The sequence below is a fragment of the Cupressus sempervirens genome, chromosome 11 (assembly GCF_028749045.1).
Source record: "Cupressus sempervirens isolate cs-2001-9-10 chromosome 11, ASM2874904v1, whole genome shotgun sequence".
NCBI lineage: Eukaryota > Viridiplantae > Streptophyta > Pinopsida > Cupressales > Cupressaceae > Cupressus > Cupressus sempervirens.
This window is the reverse complement of record NC_143128.1, coordinates 610,283,517-610,306,858: the sequence shown is the minus strand read 5'-3', so window position 1 is coordinate 610,306,858 and position 23,342 is coordinate 610,283,517. Positions and strand designations below refer to the sequence as shown.

At 29.9% G+C, this 23,342-nt stretch overlaps 1 pseudogene; it reads right to left on the bottom strand.

The window, feature by feature from the left end:
- Window positions 1-269: 269 nt before the first annotated feature.
- On the bottom strand, window positions 270-23,342 carry LOC149531160 (cysteine-rich receptor-like protein kinase 21; annotated as a pseudogene).

The following is a 23,342-nucleotide window of genomic DNA, read 5'->3' as shown; positions in this document are numbered from 1 at the left end:
GACCTTTGACTGATACGCAAAATTGGGTGGTTTACGTTTGAGACATTTTCTTTCCATTAATGATAGAAATTGTTTATGATGGAAACATATGTGTGCAAAAGGAACTCCTGCATAAGCTGGAAACAACATTTGCAAGATAAAATGGGGGAATAATGGAATGCAGTAACAGGGGACCTTATTCTCTTGGTAATCAGTTCAGTCTGTTGAATGTATATGTTACTCTGTTTCTTTATCTCATTTCCCATTGAAGCATTTTAGAGGTGTAGAAATCAGCTCAGAGAATTTGTATTTGCAAAAATATAGTAGACAGATGCTGAGCCTCCCCTGTTATTGCCCTGTTTGAATAGACTTGGACTTGTTACAGAAGTCTGTAGCCCAAACTTTTTCTTAAAGAGGTGTCGTGGTACTAACAATTCTTTGTGATTCTAGATTCACGACTAGGTAAACGTTGTTGCTGCCAATATGTTAGGTGATATTTCAGGATAGGAAGGTCAACTGAGAAGCATATTTTATATGATTAAGAAGGAAATCTACAAAAACTAATTAAGGAGCAAAAGAAAAAGAAATAAATAATGATAGATATAATTGAGTAAGGAGCAAAAGAAAAAGAAATAAATAATGATAGAGATAATTGAGTGAGAAGAAAAGGCAGAGGAGAAAATGATGACTAAGAAGAAAAAGGGAAGAAGGAGAAGAAGAAGGGATAGACAACAAAGAAGATGTATGATCGAAAGGAGGAGAAGAAAATGTAAGAGAAGGAAAATGTAAGAGAAACAAATGAAGTAGATGCCAAAGTAGGGGGTGGGAGAGGGGGGTGGGAGAGGGGGGAGGGAGAGAAGATTAGAAATATTTTTTAAATTATTTTAAAAGGAAAGAAGGGGGAGATAGAGAACAAAGGAAGGAGATATAAGGGCTCAGTCGGAGAGAGAATGAAGATCGAAAATATTCAAAAGTGTGTATGTGTGTGTGAGAGAGTGTGTCACCATTCATTGTATGTAGACATGTCATTTATAGAGATGAAGCATTAGATATCCTTCCTTACAAGCTAGAGTTCAATACATAGGAGTATGAGGAGGACATAATATCCTTTAGCAACTTATACTGGATGAATGTAACTATATATTTTGACTTAACTGTGCACATTAATTTCTAAAATTTCATGACTTTCTTAAAATAACTATAATAATATCATTTGTCTCTTTAAATTAGCTACTAATATTGTTAATGGAAATGTACCTAGAAATACCACTGCCATTTTGAGTAGCATCTCAGAGTTAGCTCCGCCCCTCTCAATTGCATTTCAACAAGAGGCTTCTACAGCAAGCTCCACTTCCACAAACTGGATGCGATCAAATGAAAAATATATCAAACAACTCGCTACAAATATCACTACTGATAGCCAGGAAATATTAAAGGGACTCAACCAGGCAAATGCCTATACACATAGCCTACTGGACGATGAAATAGAGAAAATTGAAACCGCTGTGCAATGACTTGACATGGCATATCGAGCACTAAAAAAATACTACCTTCTCAAATGGGAAATAAGATATGATGAACACTTCACCATGGGAGATTTTGGTGCACTCTGACGTGCATTCCATAACTTTTTGGAATTTGCATGGCGCAAATTTTTTGCATAGATTAAGAAAACAATTGTATAAATCTAAAAACTAGAACATCTTTTTGGGCCTCTGCTCTTGTAGAAAAACCTTGTTCAGACGTTGTATTAAATAACCAGCTTTGAATATATCTTTTACTAAAATAAATGCTTTCATGCTTCTATATATATTTTTGTGTTAAATAGAGCACACTGTGTTTCTATTATTCTATCTTCGCTATGAATAAATAGAAATGTTCATGAAATATTCACGTCTTTGTTAAGGTTATTGCCTATAAAGAATGTGAATATATGGGAATAAATTATTTACTTAAGCTTGTAAGCTATAAACCAATAATGCATTTAATTAAAAGATTAGAATCAAGATTGTGACATGATGAATCGACATAACTCTTGAACCTCTGGGGTACAAGTGCTAGTGTTATATAATATTAAAAACTATAATATCTATCATCATGATAGAAGGATGAGACTCTCTAGAGGACTTGTTTTTTAAAAAGTAGGTGTTTCAATCCTTTTAAAGAAGGTTGTCAAATTGTCAATCATAATAATGAAGCGACAACTTGACTAAATTTGTGGGAGAAAGTAAAGGCTCATATTTAATGCAACATGCAAAAAAGTTGCAATTGCAAGTTGGAATAGAGATGGTATGTTCATCAACATTACCTATAGAATGGGAATTTAGATCATGGATGTAGTAAAAAATAGGTGGCTCTACAATATTTAGTTTTATTATATATTCATATATTAGTAATTGTATCTTGTTATATAATAGGTATGTGGAAGCCATATGAATGACTGATTAAGAAAACAATTGATATTTATTTTATATAAATTTGTGTTGTATTGAAGTCAATAAATAAACTATTTAGTAAAAGATGATGTAACTTGTGATTTCATTGTAAATGAAAAAGTAATAGCATTCAAATTGATGTGAATCCACTTAGAAGGACTTAAATATAATTAAAACAAGTGTCACATAGTGACATGTACTTGTCGTAACATGCAATCTATAGCAATAGTTATATTGAATATTATAATAATTAATAAATATAGTAAATAAAATATTAAAAACTAGATTTATATAATAAAATTATTATTTTTAAATTATGTATTATATAATATTTTAGTATTATAAAGTATATTATTAAATAATATAGTATAAGTTTTTGACAATATAATATAAGTTAACTTATATGTTATTTTCATTTTTTTTAAATGAGAGGTGTATTTTATAAAATTGATTCCTTGTGGCCATGTGTTATTTATATATAATTAAAAAGTTAGATTTGAATAGTGTGACTTGATTTATACAGTCAATGGTTGAGAATCTTTAAAAGGCATGGACGACAATCAAATTAATCTTGTCTATCGATCACTAGTTTTAACTTTTTTCCAATGATGTTTAGTTCAGCCTTTTGTCATCATCTAATGTCATACAAAATACCTAAAATGATATGGCCTTAATGGTCACACTGGTAGGATCTTTCAAAATTTTGTTCCCTTTAATTACATTCGAGGAATATTGGTAGATATTGTTCAAATTACTAGCAGGAATAGGTCTTCCATTCTTTCATCTCATCCACTCTTTGAATTTCTCACTAGGTAAGTAAAATTCAAAAATTTAAAATTTCAATTGAAGCTCATGTGAGTCAGACAATGTCTTGCATGTCAATTCAATGTTTAATTTCTGTGCTCTAAATGTTTGGAACTATGTGGAACATGTACAAGTACAAAAAAAGTTATAATAGATAACAAGCCATAGGAAACTTTTTAGAATAAATAATATTTATTTATTTCTTTGTAGTTGAGTATTCCAAAATGTGGTAGTTGAGCATTTAATATATAGTCCAGGAACATCCTGAACTATCCAGATTGCTCCATATCTCATTCCTAGCTTACAAGAACTTTCTAGAGGTATGTAGTATGCTTATAAATACCCAGCCTCTTGTCTCATGTATGTAAAAAACTTAGTAGTGATTATTGAATAATACTGTTGTTTTACTATTTCTTTATTACATAAATTTGTCTTTCTATTTAGTTGTTCCTTTATTCTATTGTTACTCTGTTATGTCCTATTTTTCTATTGTTATCTATGCTTTATTTCTATTAAGTAGTTTATCATCGTATCAGAGCCTAGTTGCTCTTTGGGCTATGAATTTTTTTTGGCTTAATATTTTACTTGTAGGCTATAATCTGGGAGTGAGCAGCATTAGCAATTGTTTTGGTGAAAAGATCAATACAACAACAAAAGAAAGAGACATTATTCAACAAATTGGTGATCGGTTTTCAATTTCAATTTGGGCATTAAAGTTTTTTTGAAATCTCTTTCATTTGCATCCAAAAAGGAGAGAATTTGATAATGGAATCACTTGGTGTTACTCTTTTCATAGTTAAATTAAATGGGAAAAATTACTATGATTGGGTATCTCATGTTGAAATCACTCTAACTCTTCAAAATTGTTATGATATTGTGACTGGTAGTGAGTAGAAGCCTACAAATCTAGAAAAGGATCAAGATAATTGGGATAAAAGGGACAAGAAGATAGCAACACTAATCAAGCTTACACTCTTAGAAGAGGTTTTTCTAGAAGTTCATAATGAGAGAAGTGGAGTAAAAGTATAGAAAATTTTGAAGAATCTATATCAAAATTCAGGTGATGTATGGATCTTATCTCTCACTACTGAGTTATATAATATGAAATTGTGAAGCTCACAAGAGATAGTCCCACATTTAAGTAACTGAAAGGAAAAGAAGAATGAGCTTTCTTCTCTTGGAAAAGATATAGATGATAGAGGTTTTGTCCAAATTATACTACAAAGTCTTCTTGGATCTTATCAATCATTTATAAGGGGTTTAGATACTGTAGATAAATTAAAAAGTATTAAATCTAAATAATTGTGTGCTAAGTTGGTTCTAGAAGAGAAAAGACAAGTTAAAGAAAAAAAATCATTTGATGGTGAATCTCAAGCATTTCTAATAAAATGAAAGCAATATTATAAGAAGTCACAAGATAATCAATTTAAAGAAAGAAACTTGAAGTATGAAAATAAAGGTGCTTCATCTATAGATCATAATAGTAGTATATGGAAATGTAATTATTGTGGCAAAATGGGTCATAAAGAAAATGAATGTTTCAAGAAGAAAAGAGATACAAAGAAGAAGATAAGTAATTCTCCCAAATTTGGTGATTCTAAAATAAATGCATTTTTTATTGCACTTAAAGAAAATAATACTTTCAAAGATGATTGGGTTATTGATTCTGGTGCTACACAACACATGACTCACAATAAGGAACAATTTGAATCAATAAGTGAAAATACCATAGAGAATATATTTGGGAGATAATAGTGCTTTAGAAGTTAAAGGGACTAGTAATGTCAAAGTTGATAATGGTTTTTTCAAAAATGTGAAGTTAGTCCCTGAGTTAAAAAAAAATCTACTTTTAGTGTTTCAAATTGCAAGTCAAGGATATAAAATAGAATTCTACAATGGTAAGTGATTAATCAAGGATGTTAATGATAATTATAGAGTTATTGCAATTGTTAAAATGGAGAATGGATTATATAAGTTTCAAGAATTTACTTCTAAATGTGGAGATAAACATATGTGTGCTATTTCCCAATATGATGATATGAGCAAGTTGTGGCACGAGCATTTGGGGCATGTGAATTTTAAAAGTCTCAAACTTATGGAGAGATTGCAAATGGTGGATGGGCTTCCAAAGATATCATTGAGTCTCAAGGTATGTGAAGGGTTTGCAATGGGAAAACAACATGTGAAAAGTTTCCCACAAGGTAAATCATGGAGAGAAAAAACTCCTCTACATCTAGTCCATAGTGATGTAATGGGTCCTTTTAAATCAACCTCAATTGGAGGATCAAGGTATGCTCTCACCTTTATAGATGACTATAGCAGGAGAATTTGGGTGTATTTTCTACAAAATAAAGATGAAGTGTTTCAAAAGTTTAAGGAGTTTAAAGCTTTGATTGAAAAACAAATTGGAAAATGTTTAAAGATAATAAGAATTGATAGAGGAACTAAATATATGAATAAGGTCATTTTAGATTTTTGTAAAGAACATGGCATAAAGAAAGAATCAACTATCTCTTATTCACCCCAACAAAATGGGATTGCTGAAAGGAAAAATAGAACTATAATAGAAATAGCTAGGTGTATGCTTCATTCTAGAAATCTAGAAGCTAAATTTTGGGCTGAAGTAGTTCATACTGCCGTATATATTTTGAATAGAACACCTACTAAGGTAGTTTTGAACATAACACCAAAAGAGGCATGGAGTGGAAGAAAGCCTACATTATCTCATTTTATAATTTTTGGTTGCAATGCATATTCTCATATTCCTAATTAAAGAAGGAGCAAACTTGAAAGGAAGAGTAATTAGGAAGTGCATAATGGTTAGATATAGTGAGGAATCAAAACGATATAGGTTATACAATCCCAAAACAAATGAAATTTATATTAAAAGAAATGTATAGTTTGATGAAGATATTAAGAATGATAACTATCCAACATTATCTTTCTTTCCAATTTTGATTGATAAAGAAAAGTCTACTTCTACTAATGGTCAAAGTCAAGGTGTGAAAACTACTACTGGGGAAGAGACTCAAGTTGAAGAATCAAGTGAAAGTGATAATGAAAATCCAAGGAAATTTAGAAGCATCCAAGAAATTTATGAAGAAGGTCCTAGAAATATATTTTCTAACTATGCTCTTATGACTAAGGTGATGCAAGTTGACACTCCAAGCACATATGAAGAAGCAAAAGGAAAAGATGAATGGGAAGTGGCTATGCAAGAAGAATACAACTCTCTGATAAAGAATGGAACATGAGAACTAACAACACTTCCAAAAGGAAAAAATAAGGTTGGTTGAAAGTGGACCTATAGAACAAAGTTTACATCAGATGGAGCTATTGAAAAGTATAAAGCAAGGTTAGTGGCTAGAGGTTTCTTGCAAATAGAAGGTATAGATTATATTGAAACCTTTGCTCTAGTTGCCAAAATGACTTCCATTGATACAATAATTTCTTTAGCTACAATGTTTGGTTGGAAAATTTTCCAAATGGATGTAAAAAGTGCATTTTTGCATGGCAACCTAAAAGAAGAAATCTATATGCAACAACCACTAGGATTTATTAAATATGGTGAAGAAAATTGTGTTTGTAGATTAAGAAAATCACTCTATGGTCTTAAGAAACCACCAAGGGCATGGTACTCAAAAATCAATAAGTACTTTCTAGATTTTGGATTTAGAAGAAGTAAAGTTGATCCAGATGTGTATGTAAAATATAGTGATGAAAAAGTTGATATCGTTGTATTGTATGTGGATGACTTGATTATTGTACGAGATCACGCACATGATATTGAGATAACTAACTTAGATCAACTCAAACAAGTTTTTGAAATAATTGATTTAGGGCTAATGCACTATTTTTGGGGCATACAAGTATGACAAGAAGAAGGAAGGGTCATCCTTTCTCAAACTAAATATGCTCTTGATGTACTAAAGAAATTTAATATGTGTGATTTTAAACCAACTAATACACCATGTGAAGTTGGATTGAAGTTGAGTACTAACTCTACTCAAAAGAAGATGGATGAAAAATTGTATAGGCAACTCGTTGGAAATCTTTTGTACCTTACTATAATTAGACTAGATCTTGCATATGTAGTTGGTATTGTATCCAAGTACATGGGAGATCTGCACATTGAACATTGGAAAGCGGCTAAAATAATATTAAGATACATTAAGGGTACTTACCAGCTTGGCATTGAATATAGATATGGAGGAGAACCTACTTTAGTTGGATATATAGATTTTGATTATGCAGGGGACATTGATGATAAAAAATCAACTTCGGGATATATCTTCCATCTTGGATCAAGACCAATTTCATGGAGTAGCAAGAAGCAATCAATGGTGTCACTCTCATCAACAAAAGATGAATATATTGCCTCATTAAAGGCATCTTAAGAAGCATTGTGCCTTAGGTGATTATTTGAAGAAGTATGCCATCTACAAGACTCTCCAACTACAATATTTTGTGACAACCAAAGTACTATCAAGCTAGTGAAAAATTTTGTGTATCATGCAAGGTCCAAGCATATAGAAGTACATCATCATTTTTTTCGATATCTAATTGAAAGTCAAGAGATGGAGCTTCACTTTTTGTGGAATAGAAGATCAAGTTGCTAATATATTTACAAAAGCATTGTTTATTATAAAATTTACTAAATTTAGAGATCTATTATAACTAAAGGATGTTCCTATCCCCTAAAAATAAACATTATGGGGAGTGTTAGAATAAATAATGTTTATTTATTTCTTTATAGTTGAATATTTCAGAATGTGGTAGTTGACATTTAATATATAGTCCAGAAATATTCTGAACCATCCAAATTGCTCCATATCTCCACTGTAGTTTACAAGAACTTTCTAGAAGTCTACAGTATGTTTATAAATACCCAATCTCTTGTCTTATGTATGTAACAAACTTAGTAGTGATTATTGAATAATACTGTGGTTTTACTATTTCTCTATTATATTAACTTTGTCTTTCTGTTCAGTTGTTACTCTATTATGCCCTGTGTTTGTGTTGTTATGTGTGCTTTGTTTCTATTAGTAGTTTATCAAAATGTAGTGCTCTTCTCTACCACAACTACAAGTGAAATCCAACTATCTATTTATAATGAAGGCCTTAAGTCCATCATCAAGCAATGTTGGAAAGTTTCATGGTCAATGATACTATTGAATTTAATTTGAGATTAAATACGACAATCAAAGGCTTGTTATATAACAGCTCATTTGGGGCACCATTGTCTAAATCTCCTCTATGAGACTTAATGACAAATGTATGGATGGATGATTTGGGGCAATTCAATTTGAGATTAAATACGACAATCAAAGGCTTGTTATATAACAGCTCATTTGGGGCACCATTGTCTAAATCTCCTCTATGAGACTTAATGACAAATGTATGGATGGATGATTTGGGGCAAGTTTGACGTGCATAGTTTTGTTATAATTCGGAAGCCCATAAATCTATCTTCATTTGTCTGATCGGAAGGTGATGATATCATATCATTCAAAGTTTTAGCCAAAAAGCAACTGTTTTTTAATCTACGCAGTCTACAAATTTTTCTCAGGAAGGTGAAGGAAGAAAACGTGTTTGAGCTTCGAAACCGCCAGGAAAGCCGACCGATCCCTTGTTGCGTCTCAAGGAGCTTCAATGAAAGTCATTTTCGTTTTCTATCTGATTGTAGAGGATTCGATTGATTTATTCTTTCCATATTTTTTCTTTCTATTTTGGATGACAATTCTGTAATAAAAAAAATCCCATGGAAGCTTTCCAGCTAAAATGTATTAAATTTCATTCCAAGTTGATCCTGTTGTAAGAGTAAAATTTAGAGTTTCCAAATTTGGATAAATTAAAGAACACATGTTACTCTTTGGAAAATATGAGGTTAAAATATGAGATTTTGCAAGTTCATGATGTACGTGTGCATTTGATTGCATATTTGTGCGCTCTCCTTCATGTGAAGTATTTGGAGCAAAAAGAGTTCATCTTTGTCCCAACAATATTCATCTATTCAAAGGGAGTTGCCCATGTTTTTAATTTGTCAATTTCAGGCCATGAATTGGCATTGAGTTTCTAGCTTTAAATATAAACAGTTGTGTTAATTTTGAATTTTATTAAATATGAATCCTAATTGCCACTTTCAAGTCAAAATCACTAAATTTTATCAACAATTTTTCTTTTAGGCCCATTTGTTTGGTGGAATAGGAATAGGAAATGTATTCTTTGTTTGGTACCCCATATTAGAATAGGGAATAGGCAAACATATTTCAATTTTGTCCCTAAAATGAGCATATGTTCATTTCAAAAACTAGTTATTATTGGAATGAGCCATTCTTATTCTCAATCTTATTTTTTTAATTTTTATTTTTAAAGAAAATTTGGTTTTTTTAATAAAAATAATTTAATTTTAATTTTTCTGATTTAAAAAAAAAATCTTTTAAATTTTTAAATTATTATTATTATTATTATTTAAAATTATTAATTGTTTTTTATTTTTTGTGTTTTAAAACATTTTTTTTACTATATCTATTTTTAAAAAATACAAAACTCCACCTCATTTCTATTACATTTTTGTACAACCAAACAAGAGAGTACCATATTCCTAATCAAATACCAAGTTAACCAAACAAGAATGGGATTTCTCTTTCCCATTCCCATTCAAAAATTTTGTTCCTATTCTAATTTTCTATTCCTATGTCGGCAAACAAATAGGCCCTTAAATTTGTGGAAACCCTTTTTACCCTAATAATTAGTTATAATTTGAAGCACTTACACAAAGATTATTAACATGATGGAAGATAATTACCATGATTAAAGATAATAGGTCCACATTTTTGTCATGAAGATTGGATTGGATTTATCTATTTTTTGTGTTGGGTTAAACCTACATCTCATTGAAACTTGTACTTGGGAATAACTTATGAAACATAGGATTGAATTTAGTTAATCAAAATAACAAAAATCAATAGTCATATTTAAAGTGATGGTTGTCCTCATTTTTTCATAAATTTGTGTAGTACATGAGATCACTTAGTAGGCCATGATTTTATTTATACAATAAATACGTCAATGGAAAAGTGATTGATTCAAATCAATTATGCATCTACTTATATAAGGATTCAATCATAACCAAACTAAACTCTTTGAATTGGGTAGATGTTGGGGGACAAGAGGGTTGAGCAAGAGATAGATAGAGATGGAGATAAAGATAGAGGAGATGAAGAGATAGAGATAGGGAGGATAGAGGAGTACATAGAGATGGAAGAAAAATATGAAGAATGTGAGAGAGATGGAGAAGGATGTGGAGGAATTAATGGAGTGGTCAATGAAGGAGAGGGAAGATACCATGGTAGAGATATGCATTTTTCTGATATATAGAGAGAGGGAGAGATAATAATTTCTAAAGGGACACATATAAAGGGAGGGAATGATGTGGATATAAAGAAATAGATAGAGGGGTCATGGGAGAGTGATATAGACAAATAGAATTTTAGGTAGGTAGAGGAAGATATGGACAAAGATAGATATGTAGATGTATACAAATAAATGGAGAGGAGCACAAAAGATAGGGTAAAATTGAGAGATACATACATGGTAAAAGATAGATGGAGTTGAAAAGGATGGGAGTAGGTCAAGATGATAATATGGAGAGAGGGTGTGGAAGAAACATACAATGTGCATGTGTATTGAAGATAGACGAGAAGTGGATAAATATATAAAGAGGGAGTGATGGGGATATAAAGAGAGAGATACAGATATATAGGGATGCAAAAAGGACAAAATAAGGTCATAAAGGAGAGACAAAATAGATATATCTTGTGAAATAAAATGTGTGTGTGTGTGTGTGTGTGTGTGTGTGTGTGTGTGGGAGAGAGAGAGAGAGAGAGAGAGAGAGAGAGAGAGAGAGAGAGGTTAGGAAAGTTAGAGAGATAAAGTGACTTGGAAATTAGAGGAAGATATAGATACAAGGTTAGGAGTTAGAGAGAGGTGAAGGTTTCAATGTTTGAATTAGAGTTTCATTAGGTGAACATATTTGGATTCAAGTTTCAATATTGAAGTTAGAGCCTAATTTGGTTCAATGTGAGAGTTTTAGTTAGAGTTTGACAAGGTTTAATGTTGTGGTTTCATTATATTCAATGTTACGTTCCACTTAGCTATAATTTATTAGGTTTAATGTCAAAGTTTCAATTAGACTTTAATTAGGCTCACTATAAGAGAGAGTTTGATTTAGTTCAATCTAAGTGTTTCATTTACTAGTTTCATTTGCTTCAATGATAGAGTTTTACTTATGCTAGATAAAGTTTTGTACTATTTTGTAATTTTTTTGGTTTTTATCAAATATTACAAACATTAGTTTCTAAACTTTTACTTAACATTTTCTAATGTTTTCTAACAAAAAAAAAGTAAAAAAAAATATATATATTCTAATATTTTCTCTAAACAATTTTCTATATTTAACAAATATTTTCTAAACTTTCTAATATTTTCTAAATTTTCTAGTATTTTCTAAATTTTCTAATATTTTCTAATTACTTTTCTATATTTTCTTTAAATAATATTTTACAATTTTTCTAATTTTTCTAATAGTGTTTAAAGTTTACTAAAATTCAATATTTTTTCTAACTTATCCAATATTACACTATTTAGTTATTTATACACTATTTAAAAATATATATGTATAATAATAAAAATTACATTGGTTGTTTAAAACTGTAAAACATACAAAAAAATATTACAAACCAATTTTTTGCCTAAGAAAACATAAAAAAAATGTGGCTAGATGCAGGTGATAAAAATAAAAACTTATTTCATAATGTAGTACAAAACAACATAGAATATCTCATAGACTCACTTCCATTCAAAATAAGAATGGGGAAACACTAGAGGACCTAGATGATATTGCAAAAGAGACAATAACGTACTATGATGCAATATTTAATAATAATGGTAACCTAAATCTAGGGGTACAAGAAAGTATCATTAAGAACATCACAAGCTTATATTGAAATAAAAAAAGTTGAATACCATTGGAAATATTAATCTTTGAGGAAGTAAGTGTATCCCTTAACAAAATGAATCTAGATAAATCTCTTGGGATAGATTGGTTTCCCACATGTTTCATTTAAAAGGTTAGGACTTCATAGGGATGAAGGTAACTTAGGCCTTGGAAGGAGTACAAAATTTAGATAAGCTCCTTAGGGAGGTGAATTATAACTTTATCTTGCTTATCCCAAAAAGCAAAAACTAGAGACATTTAATGATTGTTGCCTCATAGGTCTTTGCAATACTCTTTATAGAGTATTTACTAAGAATATGGCAATGAGAATCTAGAAACTTTTACCAAACCTAATTAGCATAGCACAAGCAATGTTTGCATAGGGAAGATCTATCTTCGATGGAGTAAATATTTCCCAAGAGGCCATACACACCATTCAAAACAATAAAGTGCCTAGTATGTTAATTAAGATCTACATATTAAAAAGGTATATGATAGAATGGATTGGGTATTTTTGAGGGATTTCGTTGAACCCTTTGTGTTTGCAAGGTAATGGGTAAATTTTATCTTTGAATGCATATTCTCCCATAAGTTATAAATATTGGTAAATAGATCACCCAAAATATTTTTTGAAATAAGTAGGGGAATTAGATGGGGGGTTTGATATCACATTTTATTTTCATCTTAAATGCATTAGCATTCAGAAGATGAATAAATAATTCTAAGTATGAGAAAACTATTAAAGGAATAATGATCACCATTGATCTAGATTTGACAACCCGCCACTAATTTGTTGATGACACTATGCTCTATGGACAATGTATCATGGAGAAGGAAAAATGAAATAAAATAATATTAGGTCAATACACCAATGCATTAGGTCAAGAGATTAACCCTGGGAGTTCAAAAATATTCTTCTTTAATACCCATTCTAATTTGGAGCAATAAATTTCCTAAATTTTAAATTTCAAAAGTGGAAGTTTACCCTGTAAATACCTCTAGGTCTCCCTTTAGACAAAACAGGAAATTGAAAAATTATTATGAGATCAAATAACATAAAAGATCAATAAAAAATGGATTAATCCTGGAAAGGAAAATGACTCTCTTCTACCAGTAGAGAAATGATGATATAATATATCCTTTCAACACAACCCATTTATCGATTATCTTGTATTGATCTCCTAGGAAAAATGGAAAAAAATAAATTTGATACAATGCTTAGAAATTTATTTTGGTAGGTAATAGGGGAAAAGTAAATAAAAATCCCTATTAGCATGGGGAAAGGTTTGCAAACAAAAAGATGAGGGATGTATTAGGCCCAGGGACATCTCAATACAAGGTAAATATTAAGGAGCTAAACTAGTATGGATAATGTATAGAAATCCATGTTGGCAATTTGGCTAGGCATATAGAGTGGAGTTATTATTTATAAAAACATATAATTAGTGTCAAGTGAGAAAAGTATGGAGATGAACTTTTGATACTTTGATTTAGAAAATTGTCAAAGTATCATACAATTATTCTGATAGTACAATTAGAGTTTTGATTGGCAGGGTTCAGATAGGCACTATTGGAACATGCACACTTAGGTATAAGATGTACAAACTGTGATGATACTATAGGTAAGAGAACGAGGTAGTATAGATGGTATATGCATAGTTATTGTATTTTTTCCAATTGTAGTAATGAGCTAATTAAACATAATAGAATTAAGGAATCAAATATTTTATGCTAAGAAATTATTTTTCTTACCAAAAAAATTACTTGACTAATTAGGGACAACCTCCTAGATGTTAACCCTAAGTGGGCAAGGTATAGTTTTTCATTTTGTGTAAAGGAAAGAAGGCCAATTAGATAAGGAGTCTAGTATAAAGGAAATATTTTGTAATGCGAAATTGTGTGCTATTATTTTGGTGATTGTTGTGATAAGTGTGCAATTATTTTATAAGGAAAACTTTGATGGTAAACAAGTAAAAGACAGAGTATGCAAAGTTGATACAACAAGCTAAAAAGGTCATATCAAATATTAAAGATATCAACAATTGTAAAGAGGTTTTTGTATCTAGTATTTTTCATACTAGATAAAAGCACAAACTTGTGTCACCCTTTTGTAAAGGAAAAGACTAACAAAAGTACAACTATTCACCTTCAATGACATAAAATTGGTATTATTATTTTGAATTTGAAAATGAAGTAAACTAATGAAATGTATAGAAATGAATGAAGTTTAGGATTATAATTTTTAATAATTATTTAGAATAAGATTTGACATATTTTCCACATTTTTATAGATAATTTTTTAGCTGTTGAAAAATGGTGAATATTAGGGTTGTGGTTCCACCACAAAATTGTATGGAAATAAACTTATTTCTCTTTGATTTCAGACTATGTTATAGATAACATATATATATATATATATATATATATATATATATATATATATATATATATATATATATATAACAATCAAAAATAAAAATCAGCTTTAGGCCTATATTTTATGTTCTATAATGATTGAAAATTCATCTCACCTAAAATTGATAGCTTTCATGTCCTACCACATTTTTCAAACCAAATCTATTCAAATCAGAAGACAATTTATACATTCTAGAAGTTGACTCTCTCCTCTAGAATGTCATATGTTTTTAATATTTTTCTGATATGATTTAATATATTTTTCTTTCTCAAAATTGGCATCTTTTCAAGTGTTAAAATACATTATTGTAGAATTTTTTAATTACAATATACTATAGCTAATTAAGACACTATAAAATATATATGAGAATATTCTTGACTTTGAGCTTTATAAAATGATGTCTATATGTTATTAAAAAACTATTGTAAAAAATAGCAAGAGTTATTGAAATGCCACTTTTTTGAAATAATTTTATTTCTTTAGTAATTGGATACAAACTAGTATAAGACATGCATTTAATAGACATCTCCAATTGGAATAGTGTGAGACAATATATAAATTAGCTAGAATGAATTTACCTAGATCATATGTTTATAAAAAAATGATTTTTAGATAGAAATACTCAAATTTAGTTGTTCTAATAAGTCAACCTAAAAGGTAACACAACTTTGTACTTCTGCCCTACTATATATCATTTTATATTGCATGTTTGGGTAGTGGGCTAAACTTACATACATTCTGTAATTGTAATAACAACTCTAGTAGGGTTGAGGCTTCTAACAAATCATAGTCCTTTAACAAGAACCACAATACTATACTAATGTACTAGACTCATATCAGGGTCACTATCTTTGATAAGATAGTTTTGATTAGTGGATCATTTTTTGGGTACCATCCCTACTAGGTTTTCCCCTTGGCCAAGGTTTCCTTAGTTAACTAAATACAGTGTTATGTGTTGCATTGGTTTATGGTTATTTTTATTATTCAACTTAATCATTGTATTCATTTATGTAAGATACAAGATTGTTAATGATATCTGTATTTGGGAAAATATTTGTGAAATATTGAATCACCCCTTGCTCAGTATTTCCTATTTCTAACAATCAGTATCAGAGCACATTTACTATGGAAAAACCTACCAACTTAAGTAAGATCTCTATGGATATGGATCAGTTACAAAAGAACTTAGAAGAAGATCTTAAATAGCTTGATGTACTTAAAAATGAAAAAGATACTCCCAAGGACAAGTATGAAGATTCTAAAGGATACAATGAGAAGATGAAGGACAAGATCAAACATATTAGATCTAAGAAAGAGTCTAAAGATCATATCAAGTATTGCAATGAAGTTTCAAGGTTTAAGAGAGAAAATGAGATTTTGAAACAAGAGCTAAAGATTACAAATTTGAAGTTCAGTTTGAAGGATGATGACATGGAAATTGAATCAAATTTGAGATTAGAGAATGCAAATTTCAAATCAAAACTTGGTAAGATGACATCTAAACTTGAATTATCAAAATTAAATATACAGAACTTGAGAAGTACAATGTGATTGTGGAAGGAGAGCTAACATAGTCAAAGATACATATTGAGAACTTGTATTCAAGTAGTCAAAACCTTGATGAGTAGATCTATATGCAAAGATGTTATTATGATAAGAATGGTCTTGGATACTTTTAAGGAGAATTGTTTAAGAAACACAAAGTTACAAAGGAAACAAATATTAAGATCCAATAGCCTGAGCAAGAAAAAAAATCTAATTAAGGTTGAGTCAAATCAATCTGAAGATGTACCTAAGAACGTAAACAAGATGAACCACCTAAAGAAGTAAGGAACCAATTTAGAGGATGATGTTATTCATGCAATGAACTTGGCTACATGAAGAATGACTATATATGTTATTATTTTCAACCTATCTCTAGTTATTGTTATAATTGTCATGGTTTTGGTCATAAAGTTATTAAATGTAAGAAACCTAAATTTAATAATGAATAATAGACCTATTAGAGGAACCAATATTGTAAGGAATAGTATCATGTGTTATAAGTGCAAAAAATTTGAACAAATTCATAGAGATTGTAAATTATAGATCAGTTAGTCAAAACCTAGATATGAAAATAATGTGATATCATGTTAGATTTGCAACAACTTGGGTCATACAACAAAATTTTGTAGCATGAACAATATGAGTATGTCAAACAACATGAGGAACTACGCAAAAACCCTTATTGAATGTAAGAAACCTAAATTTAATAATGAATAATAGACCTATTAGAGGAACCAATATTGTAAGGAATAGTATCATGTGTTATAAGTGCAACAAATTTGAACATATTGGTAGAGATTGTAAATTATAGATCAATTAGTCAGAACCTAGATATGAAAATAATGTGATATCATGTTAGATTTGAAACAACTTGGGTCATACAACAAAATCTTGTAGGATGAACAATATGAGTATGTCCAACAACATGAGGAACTACACAACAACCCCAAAATTTAGAAGGAATCTGAACAATTTTAGAAGAGATAAGAATAACAAGAACAATCAGAGAGAGAATATGAAATACCTATAGAAAACCTTGATGAATCATTTCTTAAAGTTAAGGATCCAATAGTTTCACACGTTTTGTTAGAAAACTAGTCAATTGAAGCATCTCAGAAAAAATTGAAGTCAGTGATAGCTACTAACCAATTCCTATCATATTGAGGAGTATCACCCTTTTTGAAAAGCTTGGGAAAATTGGATAAAATGTGAATGAGTCTATCAATTTGGAGATATTGAGGAACTAATCATTTGAGGAATTTGACACAAAATTTTATTTGTTTAAAATATGGAAACATGTCTTAAATGGAAGGAAATTACCTCATTAAAAAGATTTCTTATGTAAAATACCAAAATAGACTATGGACATGAAATTATCCTTAAAAATCACTATACTTGGTGATCAAATTGATTTTGAAACCATTTTTCTTAGTCCCCTATTGGAAAATCTAACAACAACCATTTAATGAAAATCCTATGATTTTAGTGATAATTGTGTATACCACTTATGTTCCTATTCTACATAGTAATGTTGATTGAGTCTAGAGGATGTAACTTAGATCTTCTTGAGGGCCAAAGGTTAGGTTTTTGCTAGCATTTTAGAGGGTGAATCTAGATTTAGTATTTCCTCTTGGTTTCTAAACCCTTTTCTTAGGGTTTTGATATGGTTAGTTAATAAATTTATATAGGTCCCTACTGTTTTCGAATCTAGATTTAGTATTTCCTCTTGGTTTCTAGACCCTTTTCTTAGGGTTTTAATATGGTTAGTTAATAAACATATATAGGTCCCTAGGGTTTTGGGGTTAACCTTTGGATGGGATTGTGGAGAGGAGGATGGCTCTTACTGATAATGGGTGGATATAATGGCACATATGTTGGTTTACTCTACAATATAACACTAATGATTTTCCTCCTTTTGTTAAGGGAGGTGTTATAGTTGATAAAGGAATTACACAAATTCTTCCTTCAACTCTTCTCTTATTTTCCTACTTCTCACTTCTGCTAATAACTTTCTTCCATCTCCTATCATTTTTATCCATTTAATTGTATTCTAGTACTTGGATTCCATCAAAACCTTGAACTTTCTGATCTACGTTAGCCCCTAGTGGGATGTTTTTTTCTTAAATTTGAAGATCTCTAATAATATCAAATTGATTTCCATTCCCATAAAATCTCAAAGTACTCAAAATGCATGCAGCATTATTAATATCCCTATAAGCTTGTATGAAACTTGGATGAGAGCCTTTCCCTTTTCACTGATCCACATGGGTTATTTTTGCAAGTAGAGCCACCTATATTGTTTTTGTGTCAACTAAAAATATAAATCAGTAATCCAATACTCAAAATTGCATTTTGTGTCTTTGAGTTGCAATATTAACTTTGAAAATTGTGTTATGAATGTGCAAACAAGAATTCAATTGGAGACTTTGAGCTATTATTATTATTATTATTATTACCTATTAAAATTATTGTTTTTACTATTTTTACTTCATCAATATAAGAATTAACAAAAGTCCTTGTCCTTTTGTACTCAATGGGGTTACTAAAATTTATTTTTGATTAACATCCAAAGAAGTTTTAAAGGGTCCTTAGAACCATGTACAAATAGATATTGCTTTTATCAACACTTTTACTATTATTCTTTTGTCTACCTATATTGTATATCGAAATTATTGCTCTTATTGGTACTTCATGATAGATCACATTATAATCACATAATTTTGTATTTGAAGATTGTTATAAAAAAAATATTGTTGAAAAAAAGAGATAATATAACATGAATGTAAGACCTCGTTGATAGTATGGTGTGCATAAGCTTAGTTAAGTGCTAGTAATGTTTAGTACAGAAGGGAGCCACCTCTATATGAAAGGAGGGACTTAATCTCAATACTTTGTGGATGATTTGACCATTTTCTAATTGCGATAATTAATTTAGATTAAAACCAATGAAAAATGATTATAATTAAAAGAAAATATTACAAAATTAAATAGGGTGGATAGATTGTAAAAGGTAAAACTATAAGTATGAAATGAATCTAATTTTCCTTTAAAAACATTATTTCCTCAGTCGATACTTTATCTAAGATTTAGAATAACTTTCCCACCTTGTAGTGGGTTAAGTTTTATAACTAACTTGTGTTAACATAATTTAAATTTTTATTGTAAATGATAGGTCTAATTTGAGAGATTTCACACTCATGGATTCTACTTCAATGAAATATTTATTATCCATTGACTAGTAAGGATTGGTAGCTTTTTGAAAAATATATTTGGACACATGCCTACATTAGATTATTTAGTCACTAAAATAATTAATAAGGAATTTTTTAAAGTTATAGTAAGAATTAAAATCTATCTTCTCTCTTGTTGTACTAATTTGAATGGTTCTTATAGTAGTTTGAATAAAATTTAAGAAAAAAATTAATATTAACGGTAATTTAGGCATGTCTAATAGCACTCCATATTCATAAATAATGAACAACATATTGCACGAGGATTAGGATCAATTTCACATGGTGTGGGATTAATTTCATGTATTGCACCATTACTTTTAAACAAATAGCTATAAATTTTAATGTGTATAATAGATGTACGAATGTGTATGTATGCACAAGCGCACCAACAAAGTATGTTTATATGTTTCCATAAAGATAATATGCGTTTAAATATAATAATAAAAAAATAACACATAAAATTTTAATTATGAAAAATTGAACTTTTTAATAAATGATTATGTTTAATCATTTCATTAAAAGTAAACTCAAGAAAAAATAAAAAATGTCATGCATTTTATACATACATACATACACATTTTTTAATACAATTAATAAAAATAAAACAATGTTTTAATCACAAGAAAGAGGTAATACAAAAAGTTTATGATAAACTTATCCCAATCATCCACTATGTAGGGTACATGTTGCTATAAAACTTTATATAATACAAATAGTCATATACATAAGTGAATAGATATGATAATAGTTTATTATAGAGTTCTTTCCAATATCATTTAATGGACTAAATATTTATTTTGTATATTGTTGTGAGTTTACATACTTAGAGATAAATATCCATATCACTAAATACAAGAATATAATATAATAAATATTACATTAACTATTTTAATTAAAGGAGTATGCTAAAAATTAGAGTTAAAAAATTGGTAGAGTAGAGCTTATTTAATAATTAATCATAAATTTAACGCATGAAATTCAAAAAGTATCACAATAGTACTTATCCTATGACAAGTACTAATAACTAGTTAATATACTTTCATGATTGGTTGATGTAGCTACTGTTGATGTACAAATGTACATAATGGAATATTTGTTTGGGTATCAACTACAAGAGTGATATTACCTAGCACCTAAATCTATTAGAGTTACACCATTGGTAGATGGGTATGAAGAAGTTCTTTTAGATGATCATACTTATGAAAACAACTGACCATTTTTTGGATATTAATTACATAACCAAGTACTGTGGGATCTAGTAAGTTTGTAATAGAATGGTTTGAAAGAATTGTATGTACATTAGACATTGGTGGACGAAGTGACATATTTTCTTGTGTACATAAAAGACCCACTTGAATGCATTTTGAAGGTTGTTCATGAGAAGTTTTTATTATTACTTTGTCAATCACATCATAATATCTCCTTTCTTATAGAATCTCCATACCTACATAGGAATAAATCATACTCATTTTGTTAAGATATATAATTTTTAAAACTTAATTTTAATGACTATATAAAAAATAAATCATACTCACCTTAATAAGATCCATAATTTCTAAAAGTTAATTGTATTACTTATCATATTAAATCTTACCCATTCTAAAAGATTTTGAAATTCAAAAGACAATCTATTATCATTGTTCTTTCTTCCACATATAATTTCTAAAATAACAATGCCAAAACTATTATAGATATCTACTTTAGCAGATAGTTGACCTCTCAAAGCATACTTTGACGCCATATAACCACTATCTAATGGGGATGAGGTCTCCCGTTTGTGACCTCACTGGTTCATAGGTCCAGGTCAAAGTGTTTACTCCTCTTAAGAAAATAAGAAAACTAATTTTAAAGAAGAGCTACCAGAAAACTTGTTTGGTGTACAAGATAGATTTGAAAATAACCGAAAATACAAATAAGGAGGATTCTTACAGGGTTCCCAAAATGCCTGTGTTGACATGAGTCAGATCTAGATGAAACAACCTTGCTAAACTAAAATCTGATATATTTGGCTGCATTCTCTCATCAAGCAAGATATTACTTGCTTTGATATCCCGATGAATAATGATCAGTAGTTGAGAATCATGGTGCAAATATTAAAGCCCACGGGTTATTCCAAGTATGATGTTTAATCGCTTTGACCAATAGAGCTCTTTTCTCCTCTTTGGATCTGTATCCATAACTCTCAATCAATATCAATGATTTATGACATTAAATTTTCCAAAAAGAATTTAGTACAAACATTTTATGATACCAATGTTAAATTAAGACTGAAAAACTTAGAAAAAAGTATATTGTCAAGGCTCTTGTTAGGGAGGAACTCCTAAACAAGTAATTGTTCTGAGCCCTCTGCACAACAGCCAAGTAATTTCACAAGGTTACGGTGTTGAATTGCTGCCACCAGCTTAACCTCCTGTAGAAATTACTTCGTTCCTTGTGATGATTGGAAAGAAAGTCTCTTTACAGCTATTTGTGTCCCATTTGACATTGGAACCTGACACCAAAGAAAACACATAAATATGTAAAGGAAGTCCAAAACCCTGAAGTCAAAGGCACAATACCTAAGAATCTCCAAACAACCAACATAAATGAAGTAGACTGAATAGTAAAAGAAACCATAATATCATTGTTAGAATATCTAACAATTCCTCACAATGTTTTTAAATTTTAGTTTTTTAATAAATTTTAATAATATAGTTTTTCATGCTATGTTTTATAAAAGTTTCAGATATAATTAAACAATTATAATTCATCCATCATTTAAGGTTATCCTCCATGATTGATTTGTGTGCATTTCAATTTGATATTTCTTTCAGGCATAATCCTGAAGCAATGAACTCTGGAACAGAGCAAGGAATAGGATCAATTATTACAGATAGAAGCTGCAAAGCAATTGATCTCAGAAGAATAATAAAATAGTCATTTAGAGAAAGAAAAGTAGGAAATCCGATCTGAGACATAAAGAGGCTGTAGGCCACCAAAGCACTTATTTCCATGTTGCCCGGAAACTCCAAACCAGAGAGAAAACAGTGACGGTTAGCAGCAGCAACAACAAAAGACAAACCCCACTTGTTACATAGAAAATGACTGATATTATTTATAGCGTCAAACCCAGTAATCAGTTTAAAGATCAATAAACCGTTGCCCTAGAAGAGGATTACCATAGAACTGGTGGCTGTGTAATTTGCTGTAAGATTATTTAGGAGATCTATTTAATTTTCTAGTAGATCAGTAGAGCAGTTTGTGGCTCTCTAAAATTGAGTAAACGTAAAATCAAAATTGAAAGTATGGCGACTAGCTAATCTTTGATTCTTTAATTGGTTCTACTAGATGACATATATCCAATAACTATACGCACTTGAATATCATGTAAAACAATTATAATGTAACTAAATAGTTTGTAAATCTGTAAAAGTCCTGATATGTGAACAGATCTCTTCTAAAAATCGCAACACAATAAAATATAATAAAATGGGCATAGTGAATGGATAAACATACTTCTGAAACTTACTTGTATTTTTCAATGTGCTGTCTTAAATTAAGAAACAGAGTCGGTGAGGGTTAGTTTACCTTGTATACATCACCGAATCCTCCCTGTCCAAGCTTGTTTTCTTCATGGAAATTTCTAGTTGCAGCATTGATATTTTCCAAATTGAAAGGTATCCCCTTCTCCTTGCCGATCGCTGAATTTACCTCTCTATCTAGATTATCTCTCGCCCCTGGCCGATTCTCTGGATAATAAATGCACCCAGTGGAAAAACTTACAAATTCAACAAAATCTTGCAGCGAAAATAACTTTTCTTAACAGGCCCAGCATCCATAAAGCTGCATGCTTGAATCGTTTTCGCATTGCAAACAGGGATGACAGAACTTTGTGGAATGAACAGTTGGATAATGAACCTATTTTGAGGAAAAGTCTCTTTAAAACCAGACAT